Source organism: Engraulis encrasicolus, chromosome 7 (assembly GCF_034702125.1).
Source record: "Engraulis encrasicolus isolate BLACKSEA-1 chromosome 7, IST_EnEncr_1.0, whole genome shotgun sequence".
Taxonomy (NCBI): domain Eukaryota; kingdom Metazoa; phylum Chordata; class Actinopteri; order Clupeiformes; family Engraulidae; genus Engraulis; species Engraulis encrasicolus.
Window position 1 is genome coordinate 48,027,356 of NC_085863.1, and position 10,078 is coordinate 48,037,433.

A 10,078-nucleotide genomic window follows, 5' to 3' on the forward strand; every position below is an offset into this window, starting at 1 on the left:
AGAGATGAGAGCTTGTGGATTTGGGCAATTGTCTAGTTAATGTCTCTGTACATCACGTGTAATTTCAGCCTCAAAATGGCTGCTGCACCTACTATACAGTGTAAGAGGCCATCTACGGCTTCACTGTGTTCATTGCATATTACAGTACTAAGATGTCAGCGATATTAAGAGGGCGATTCATTCAAGTACAAACCGACGACAGCAATGAGACAGCCTACAGAGAGGCTGAGGGAGAGCGGATTTGGGCGGTTGTAAATGTTTTCTTTTTCTATTTCCATTTCATTTCTTTGTACATCACACTAAGATTTTTTTTTTTTAAAAAGAGAAAAGGGAAGAGAACATGAGGCTCTTTGCCGCATGCTGCCTCCAAATGTGCATTTCATTATGGACCATATTTCATGCTAATTACAGCAAGAAAATGGTCCAATCGATGCGGAGCACAATTTTTTTAAAGAAAGATATTGCGGGTGAAATGGCAAGAAATGCTAATTGCTTTTGAGGATCAATAAAGCCCTTTTACTGCACCGTATGAACCTGACTTTAAACGAGCCGCCCCCCCCATCCCGAACAAGTGGCACTGGGAGCTCAGAGTCAGCGATCGTTTCTCTGCATATTTCCGAGATTAACCGTATCTGAGAAATGACTTGTGGGAACACTTCATGCTGAGGGCACACAGACACACAGGGAAGATTTTTTTTTCTGCGACGAGATGGTTTATGACTCCCTCTTGACCTACGAGGTTAAGGGCATATTGAAGTCCTCTCGCTGTGCTCTCCTACTAATGCACACCATCAAAGTTGGCAGCGCTGCTATACCATAACTTGCGTCACATAGCTGCGATGCTTGGCCCAGGTTTTCACAGAGTAAAAACCACCACCAAAGGTCATCTCATGACCTTTTTATTTAAAAGCATCTGCATTAGTAAGTGTGCTTTCATAGTGGTCACAGAGGAGAATTCAGGCTATGTAACTTTTTATAAAAACCTTGTTCATGAATTGTGTCAGTTTCCCAAGGGCTTGGAGATGTAAAAATAACAGCATGTAAGGAGTTTTTGGTCTAAGACAAACAGGCTAACTATGAAATGGGCGTGTACAATCTTGAAAACACCATCAATAATTGTTGGCATGACAACATGTTTGAAGCCGCCTCTTGAAGATGCAGTACATTAGACAGTTTTGCTCTGAACATTTTTTTTCTCTGCCATCTTTTAGGGGTGTAAATCACAGGCTTCATGACCATTCGATTTCTTAGAGCAGGATTTGATTATTTTCGACACTTAAGAATTTCCCATGATACGATGCAATTCGATTCGATTCGATTTTCTCCAATTACTTTTCCACTACTATTATGTTATGGAGCTAGGGCATTGAACAGGAGTCAGCGATTCGATTATTGTCGATACTTAACAATGTCCCACGATACAATGCCGGCCGATACATCGATACATTTCGATTATTATTTACACCCCTACCATTTTTGCAGGTTGTTTTGTTGTGAAGCCAACTACATACTGTATGCAATCCACATTCGGAATAAAAGTATGGGCAGGAATAATATGTGATAATATGTGGTCGTCTAAAACAGCAATATGCAATGGTGCAAAAAATATTTTTAAAAAATATATTAAGTACCTACAGCAAAGGCCATGGAAATAAATAGCTATATTAAATGTGTTGTGTTCATTTCGAGAGGTACTTATCGCACAGATGCTAAAAAGCAAAAACATCCAGGCTGCGGCCAAATGAAATTGTTAGAGTGGGGTGAAATGCAATTTAGGCGTTTCTAAATAAGGTCAGACATTGGACAGCCGAGGCTAATCGGAGGCCATGTTCTCAGCGCGTGATTTCTTCAGCTCTCAGCTGATTCACATACTCAGGCATGGGCGTCTCATCCCTGGGCCACCATTGTTATTGCTATTGTTTTTTCGTGTCTGCTATAATGGGCAGAGTTATATCACCATAATGGCCTTTTTTATTACATTATATTTTATCACATCTTCTGTACGATACACAGCATTTGCATACTTATACATCTAGCATTTTTTGTCTTTATTATTATTTTTCTGAATGCATATAATCAAATTACATTGTCATGGTGGATCCAGACAGACTGGAATGACAGGCATGATGAAAAGATATTGTGTTGTGAACCTCTTACTGAGTAGTAGTGCTGCTCAGTCCCAGGGGACTAGCAGCTGGAGGTTAAAGCCAAGAGCCTTAAGATCCCTTCAGACAGGACAGCCAAGGCTGCTGGCATCCCACAGGGATTATGTAATCCCAAGGTACTGTTTAAGTCCCAATGACTAGCTTGTTAGTCACATGGAAATATAATATCTATAGTCCAGTTGGGTTCTCTTGTTCTCGTTCTTGTTCTCTCTCTCTGTCCCAAATACACACACGCACACATGCATACGTCATGCTTTTGTCATAGTGTTTTGCTCCTTCTTTCTCACACACATACCCTCTCTCACAAACATACACACACACACACACATACATACACACACACAAACACTTGAGCACAGTACTGTATATCATCTTTCTGTCGTGTATTTTTCTTTCTCACACATGTACGTCATTCACTGGCTCCCACCCATCTCTCCCCCGAATGCGCGATTGCGCGTGCGCACACACACACACACACACACAAACAAATACCGTACATCATATTTCTGGCATTGCTTCTCTCTCACACACACTCACACACACATATGCTCATGTGTACATCATCACAATTGCTACTCTCTCTATAGTATATAGAATAGCTCTGCTATGTGGATATCGGACAGTATATTACAATGTAGGCTATATCGTGTTTGCTTGGGAACTGTCTTGATTGACAGGACTCACCTGTCTCTATGGCCTGCCATCCTCATCGGCACAATGAAAGATCCTGTTTGTAAACACCGGCTGGAATGCAGGGGCGGAAGTACGGGAGGGTAGAGCCGGGCATTTTGCTCAGGGGGCTCAGTGCCCTCTCGTATTTGGTGGTGGGGCCCCTATTGTGACCTTGTTAGACTGAATGGGGGACCCCTATAGGTGTCTTGCCCTGGGGCCCTGCATGTACATGTAATTGTAAACTGCCACTGGCTGGCATGCCAAGGACTCCCTCCCTTGGCCAGCTCCCTTGGCCAGCACGGGCTGGACAGGCCATCTGCCATAGCGGGCATTTCCTGGTGGGCCCCACGCTCTCGTGGGCCCCTATTTTCAGGAATGTAAAAAACATTTCTGAAAAATAGGGGCCCACGAGGGTGCAGGGGCCCACCGGTGAGTGAGTTCTGCACCGCTAATTATGAGGGGCCTCTTTAAGCCAAAAGTGCCCGGGCCCTATGTCTCCCCCAGGCCAGTCCTGGCAGCAGCACGTTCCAATCACTGATCCCGGGCTGTCCACAGGCTCCTGTCATTGACCTTGGCTACATTTTGGACTCTGGGAATTCCTGTACTGTTGCCAGGCTATAGATCTTGGACAGTGTCACTCACCCTTGCCTGTCCTTTTAGTTGCACCTTTGCACCAAGGGGGAGATTTTTTGTGAGTGTGTGTGTGCCTGCCTGCTTGGCTTGCATGCTTTGATGCTTCTGTGGCGGAACACTGGCGGAACAATTGGGCGCAGGGCCCCAGGGAAAAACACTGATTGCCCCCCCCTCCCCATATGACCTGCTATGGACATAATAGGGACCCCAACAGCAATACAGGAGGGCCCGGGGCCCAGAGGCAAATGCCCTGATCTGGTTCTCTCCCTCTAACTTAGGGGAGTTTGACCTTCGCTGGCCTTGGTGTGCAGCATCACTGTGCTGGCTTGCGGACCGCTGGTATCTGACCTGCAGATCAGGCCACTCTCCGCTGCTGGCGGCAGGACAAAGCGGATCAAAACCTTATTTCCCGCTGCCTTCATGCTTCCCGGGGCAGATTTTCAAGTTTGCACAACGCAGGCAGGTTGGGTGTGTGTGTGTGTGTGTGTATGTGTGTGTGTGTGCGTGCGCAATGGCGTAATACGGTGCTTCAGCGATTTTTTTTTTGCCATCTCATTTTGAATCCTGGATACTGGACAGCTTTTGAAGAAAGAAAAAAAAGAACAACCTTGACTGACCTCCTTCATCCATGCATACATCACCGCGGCCACCGCGGAGCTGAAACAGAACAAAAGAAGGCGCGCTGGTGTGAGGGCTGGTTTTACGAGGAACAGACCTTCCCCAATCCCGTGGTGACAAAAAGTCCCAATCAACAACAACGACAACAACAAAAATCCGCCATTTGTATGTGCCAGCAATGCAATCCAATTAAACGCTATCAAATTAATGCTGAAACCCTGGACCTTCCCAGCTGGTGCCGTGCGGCGGAGCAGCCGCCACTACTACTACGCTCTATGCCTGGTCATGACCATTTGCTTCAATTACCCTGAGTGAGAAGAGAAAGGAACATTGGGAGTCAATGGAGCGCGGGTTAGTATTCATGTCAGTGTGTCAGCATGAGCCCTGACTAATGCTCAGATGGTGGGAGTCATAAATAAATGGGCATTGATGAATTTGCCTGATTATAATTATTTTGACGGGCAGGCGAGCACGCCTCGCGGCGGGGGGCAGGGTGAGGGGAGTATGAGCACAAACAGCCGGAGAATGACTAGCGGGTGGACGGGGCAATTACGGCGGAGGGAGGAGAGGAGAGGACATGGATGGACGCGGCCACTACGCCACGTCAGGCGGTCTCGTCTCGGCCGCACTCACCACTCTGTGTCTCGCAGAGGAAAATCAATACCACAGCCTGGGTAGACTGCACACACACACATGCATGGATGCACACACACACATGCACATGCACACACATACACATACACATGCACAGAAACACACACACACACACACACACACACACACACACACACACACACACACACATGCACAGAAACAAACACACACACACACACACACACACACAATTTGTCTGGTTGCACAAGCAGGCTTCATGCGATCCTTTCTTTTCCAATCTTCTATCTATCCTTGAGGTCAAACGACCGATTTAACCTTGAGCTGAATGGCCTTCGAGTTGATCTGTCATCTCTCATTCATGCATCCCGGATTGTATACATGTTTAGCTGTTTTACATTGGTTGGTACTGCCTTGAGCTTCTTTTCAAGGGAGGTCTGGTTGTCTTTGCAGCACACATGTATTCATACTGTCATCGTATTACCTCCGCCAAGGAGGTAATGTTTTTGGTCACGTTGGTTTGTCCGTCTGTCTGTCTGTTTGTCAGCAGCATAACTCAAACGGAACACAAACCGGAACCAGGACCTATGTAAAGATTCTGTCAGCAGAATAACTCAAAAACGAATCAACTGATTTGGACGAAACTTTGTGGAGCTGTTAGTAATGACCCAAGGAACAAGTGATTACATTCTGGTGGTGATCCGGATCACGAACCGGAACCAGGACTTTTCAAAAGATTCTTCACCATCTAGACGCCCCCTAGTGACCAGAAATTGAATTGCGGGGAATCCACAAAAACAAGGCAGAAAGACTTAGGGTGTAACATAGTCAAATGTATCAAGCAGCTTCCTTGGCGGAGGTCTCCACTCTCTGAGTGCTTCTAGTTTTATGAGATATAACCACAAGCAAACAAATTACATTACATTACATTACATTGCATTTGGCAGACGCTTTATAACCAAAGCGACTTTCAAAAGAGGACATAATCAAGCCAACATCACAAGCAAATACAAAGTGCACAGGAGATATACAGAACAACAAGTGCAGTTGCAAAGAGGGGTTAGTTGTTGTTTTTTTGTTTTGTTTTTTTAAATATAAGGAGTAAATAAGAGTACACACACACACAAACACACACTCACAAACTAAACTAAACTAAACTAAACTAAACATCATGTCAGGAGTCTGCCCAGGGGCAAGGCCAGTTCAAGCATTAGTCTAGTAGATTCTCTCGAAAGAGGAATGTCTTTAGTTGTTTCTTGAAAGCTGCAAGAGATGCGGGCATACATTTCAAAGTCCAGAAAAGCAGTAAGTTATTCATCACTGGAGCGAGATGGCAGAGGAACAAATTATGTTAGCGGAGCTTGTCTGTCAACAAAAACTGCTGTAATGCTGTTTACTGGGTTTTTTTCCTTGATGGATCTAACTGCGCTAAACTAAACTGCACACTGTTTACAGGGATTTTACATCATCTTGTAAACACGGTAACACAATCACAGAGGGAGACTCGGGGTGTCTTATGGGGGACAGATGCCTTCCAACTTCCAGGGAAGCGGACAAGTGTCGGACAAAAGGGTCAGTTGTCCCGGGCTCGGGAGAAGAGGGGGCCCCAAAATGTGTGCTCTCATTACATTGAACATATTGGGTCGGGGGGGCCCTTTCAGATAACTTTGCCCCCCGTGCCTGGCAAAAGCTGTCGGCGCAACAGTTTCCACCATTCACCATGACAGACAGTTGTATATATATATGCGCCTACTTCAAACTACGCAGTGTTGTTACTCCACCCACAATTTCGTTGACTTCATTGACAATGACAATAAACTCATTGAATCTTGAATCTTGAATCTTGAATCTGGCATCAGTTACTCTCTAGAGGGGGGGGAAGAGATGAGATTGCTCTCGGTCCTGGTTCTTCTCCATCATCTTACCATGTCAGGTGAAATCACATGATATCACTCGGTCCAGGCAGGCTGCTGGAAACGGCTGGTCAGGTGTTGGCTAAGGCATGGTCGTTGTCAGGTCAACAAGACTGGTGGTTTAAGCCCAGTAATTCCCAACCAGGAGCACATGTACCACTAGGGGTACGCAAGCACACTGTAATAATAACAAAAATATGGAGCCTATTGACATTGGAATAGAGACAGAGATGTATAGAACATGACTTAGGCAGTACTCATACGACAAAAAGGCTTAGGGGGTACGCGAGACAAAAAATGTTGGGAAATACCTGCTAATGGTTTGGGCAGTGTTGTAAAATAGAGGACGTGGCGAGCACTGACTGTCTGGGCTGCTCCTGTAGTATAGGAGCATAAACATGTAGACCGACGGTGGATATATTGGAGGATGGTATATATACTGTATGCTGCCATGCCCTTGCTGTGCATTAGCAGTCCATTAATGCTCCTCAGCAGTCTGAGCACTGAAGAGGACGACTTACCGCTTGTTTTTTTTTTTGTTAAATGACAAACAGGACAACAGTCAGTCACTTCATTATGGGAGGGTTGCTGACTGCTAAACACGGGAGCTGAATAGCAAACAATAATCAGGGTGGAAAAATAAAATGATAAAAGGACGAAGTAGTGAGTGGGTGATGTGGCGGTGGAGATTTTGGTCGCTATGGGGCCTACATGGTTGTTTATCAAATCATTTTTTGTGCCGGCAGATGAATCTTTCATCATCATTTCATTTTCAGATACGTGAGTGATGTGGGTAAAAAAGAGGCAAAAAGCAAAGGATACAAAGGACTGAAAAGTAGGCTCAGACTGATTTTTCTTCCTGATACGAATATGCCATTATTCATAATGTCCCACAAGAGCTGTCACCGCACTAATGTGCTGTATTGCCATGCACACAGATTAAAAGCACATCACAGTATGAACATATTAATAATGTATTTTCAATAACAGAATGGCCGAAGAAAAGGTATTGGTTTAAAGCATGTGAATACGTGTATGCAGGTGCGTTTTAATCAAGAGTGCATTTCAATCCTGGTGCAGAGGGGACACAGGCAGTGCAGATACCTGCAGGGGAAAAAAATCTAATTTCAAACAGGATATTGGGTGTATGTGGTTAAAAATATTCCAATTGACGTGTGAAATATTCAGTTTACATGTGTGGAACAGTGCTCTGCATCCTAACATTCCCAGAACACAGCCACATTTGGAATGACTATAGAGGGGACAAGACAAACCGAACCGAGGGACAAACCGAACCGCAAACCGAAAACTGCCACCATTCCGTTTAAAATCGGAATATGGGACGGGACATGTACAGTAACTATGCTCACTGTTTTTGCACAAACAGAGTATGTTGTCGTAGATTCTGGAGCAAAGGCCAAGACTAGAGAATGACTCACACGTCACACCAGAATCTTGACCACAACAAAGACATTTAGAGACACCAGGACGTTTGTCTGTTGAACTCAACCCTATTTACACTAACTGTGTATTGTTTTCTATAAGCACACACGTTTGAACCTTTTGCTTACATGTAAATATAGTTTTAGCTCCCTGAAATAGATATTTTTAAACCTTCAAGTTTTAGGATTTCTCAAACGCACCTGTCACGATAATGATGCGTTTCATCCACATGCGGTGCAAATGGGATCAAAATGTGTAAACAGCAACAACAACAAAAATCCACATACCGTACCGGTATATGTAACCAAGGACATAGTATTACGCAATACTGCATGTTATTATTATAAAGTATGCAAATTGTCTCCTAATGTGATAGTATTTATTACGTATAAGGTAGTATTGATGCTGTTTCCCAATCTTATAATATTATGATCTACAATTCAGAATTGATGTTGTTTCTCCATGTCATAGTGTTACAGCATTATTATTGAGTAGCCTTTTGATGTTATACTTCCATGTTGGAGTGGCATACTACAGTATATTGCCCTTGTTTCTCCATGTTGCAGTGGCATACTACAATATATGGATGCTGTTTCCCCATGTTGTTCTATTGTATACTACGCGTATATTGATGTTATTTCCCAATATTGTTCTAGTCACACTACATGTACGTATATGGATGTTGTTTCCCCATGTTTTTCTAGTGTATACTAAATGTATATTGACGCTGTTTCCCCATGTCCGCAGTGCAATTACTCTTACAGGCAGCACATGGTTCCACAAGCTGTAGCCAACATCTGCATGCACTGAAAGAGCTACAGTGCGTCAGACACGACGACAGCCATACGGAGGTGCAGCGAATAATGACTCGCAGCTCTCTGGCCACTCAACCTTGAAGGTGGCTTTCAGCTACTGGAGGGAACGGAGACAGCCTTAACAATGGGGTTGCTTGCCATTTGTGGGGATGTGTCTGTGTGGTGTGTGATGTGTGTGAGTGTGTGTGCACGTTTGTGTGTGCACGTGTGTGTGTGTGCGTGTTTGTCTGTGTGCCTGTGTGCATTCATATGTACTGGTGTGTGTGTGTGTGTGTGTGTGTGTGTGTGTGTGTGTGTGTGTGTGTGTGTGTGTGTGTGTGTGCGCGCGTGCACGTGTGTGCGCGCACGCGAGTGTGTGTGAGTCTGTGTGTGTGTGTGTGTATGTATATGTGTGGTGCGAACGTGTGCATCTGTGTGTGTGTTTGCACCGCAGGGTCCGCTCTGTACTGTATCACAGGGACAACAATAGCATCCTACTGGAACTGTTTTCTTTATTAGCACCAGGCAAATGGAATGACCTCATTTAAGGAGCTAATATCGGTATGCAAATGACAACCGAGTGAAAGAGCATGGCTTGCTTGCATGGGGACCACAATGATCAACACTGAATATGCAACGGGACCAAACGCAGCTATTTTTTCTCTTATTAGTGTTTTTCAGTGAGAATTAATTTCAGCAATGAATGAATGAGGCCGTGGTATGAATTATGGAACAGAGTCCCTTTTTTCTCCACAGGTAGGGCTAACGGAAAGAGTGCGAAGACAAAAGTAACATCTGCACACACTTGGTGAATCATCCTGGGTCTTAACGTGCATAGAGTGCCATCGCATTACCATATCTACAGCGCAAAATGTACCCTACAGACAAGTGGACATTAAAATATGCACTTTATTCCGCTTCATACAATATGCAACACCTTCACATGATATCGCAATTATTTTATAAGAGTAAGCTCAAAACGTGTAAGGAAAGGTTTATGAGCTACTCTGCAGTTTTACAAAAAATATCAGGCTTATAATAAGTCTATGTAAACCTATATGCCGTCATCCATATAAAATGTGAGCACTGAACATTTTAGCCGATGGTTTCTAGTAAGCTTTCTTACATATTAGCCATATGAGCTATACAACCTTCAAATTGTTCCTCATGGTGCCATGACAAAAGTCGTCAAGTGTTTTCTTTTCTTAGAAGACTTTGTCCTTCCTCT